This window comes from Physeter macrocephalus, chromosome 5 (assembly GCF_002837175.3).
Source record: "Physeter macrocephalus isolate SW-GA chromosome 5, ASM283717v5, whole genome shotgun sequence".
In the NCBI taxonomy this organism is placed as follows: domain Eukaryota; kingdom Metazoa; phylum Chordata; class Mammalia; order Artiodactyla; family Physeteridae; genus Physeter; species Physeter macrocephalus.
Window position 1 is genome coordinate 77081451 of NC_041218.1, and position 2020 is coordinate 77083470.

The following is a 2020-nucleotide window of genomic DNA, read 5'->3' on the forward strand; positions in this document are numbered from 1 at the left end:
TATGCACCCAACATAGGAGCACCTCAATACATAAGGCAACTGCTAACAGCTATAAAAGAGGAAATCGACAGTAACACAATAATAGTTGGGGACTTTAACACCTCACTTACACCAATGGACAGATCATCCAAAATGAAAATAAATAAGGAGACAGAAGCTTTAAATGACACAACAGAACAGATAGACTTAATTGATACTTATAGGACATTCCATCCAAAAACAGCAGATTACACTTTCTTCTCAAGGTAACTGACTATACTGCTGAACTGAATGAATAAGCATTTTCAGAACTCTAATGGAAAACTGATGAATTCATAAAAGTGCTAACAAAAGATCAAGATGAAAAAAAAAATTAATTACATGGGACTGAGTGAACTGATGAGGATGATTATAATTTTTGTGACTTTGTTTGAATGAAAAATAAAAAAAGAAATTGGGGACAGTGGCTACCTTTGAGGGAGTTGTGCCGGGAAAAGAAACATGAGAGGAACTTCTGTGTTCCTGGCAATGTTTTGTTTCTTGATCTAGATGTGAAATACACTGTTCATTTTATGAAAAGAAAAAAAAAAAGAAAAAGAAAAAATAAAGATACCAAGCTCCACGACTGACCATGTGAAGGAAGGAACCACCCACGGTCTTGTATACCCATCTGTTTTTTGCACTGGGTAATTAACTTGGAATTTATAGGTAATTATTATTAGATTTGTTTTTTGAAGTTATATAATTCTGCAGAGACTAATACTGAAGGCATTTTTAAGGTTTATGATATATAAACATAAATTATAGGTCATTTTATATGATCATTTCAAGTTGTGCCTCTTGTTTGATGAGTATACCAAATAACATTTAGATAGCATTTAAATACCTCCTATAATTACACCAAAAGATCTTTCGCAGAGTTACTGAAACTGGTTGCAAATTTTGCTTCCAGATACATAAAGTACTAGAAAAGTAGCCAAAAAAGAGGCATGGACTCAACATGATGCCAAAAATAATAATAGAACTTTAAATGTTAAACAGTTTTTTAAAAAGCTCTTCTCTGGAATGAAACGCATTTACTCAAGTTGTTTTTCCCTCCATCCTCCTGCTTCTTGTTATAGATGTGCCTTTCCGGCCGACTTCCTGATCCGTTTGGGGGCCTCGTCCTACCGAGTCAGCCGGTCACAGCTGTCTGGGATGGATGTGTGGAGCTGGTGGAAGGTGAGATGTTGAGTGAGATGGGGACTGAGCACTTTAAGACATTTTAAATAGCAAAAAAAATTGAAAATAAAATATTGAGGAGTACTGAATGGCCATCATGAGGGCAAGTTTATTGCCCTTACTCTCTCCATAGGTACCATGAAATGTCCTTGATGATTGAAGCCAAAATTGACCTGTTTGCTTTGTTTCTTTGGTGAAAAATGAAGATCAAGGATTGTCCTCTGGTTGGCATCATGTCCTCCACGCACAAGTTATTTTCTGTTACAAATGGCTTTGCAGGTCATGCAAGGGGTAAGCAAGAGTACATTTTTCCATCATTGCTTTGAAAAGTGTACCAGGACATTTCATTCCAAGCCATGCCTCTAAGTCTGGTTGTCCCTATTCATGTGCTCAAAGAAAAACCATCAAGTGAACCAAGACACAGCAATGGGTATGGTGAACTCCCTGGTCCAACCAGTTCATCCTGGATCCTTGAGATCCTCCCCCAGTGCGGTTCACTTTGTGCAGAGGGCCACTCAGTGCTTTCCTTTAGGGAAATATCCTAAAGTCAAGTCCAGATTTCAATCATTTCCCCCAATTTTCGGAAGAGACATTTAAGGTTACAATTTCCAAGCAGTCAACACTAGTTCTTGCTTTTGATAATAAAAAATTAAATGAGACAATGTATAAAGCCTGTAGCACAGTGCCCTCTCTACACATTGCTAAAGTCAATAAATGTTAGCTCTTTTTTTTTTTTTTTTTTTTTTTTTTTTTTTTTTTTTGTGGTACGCGGGCCTCTCACTGTTGTGGCCTCTCCCGTTGCGGAGCACAGGCTCCGGAC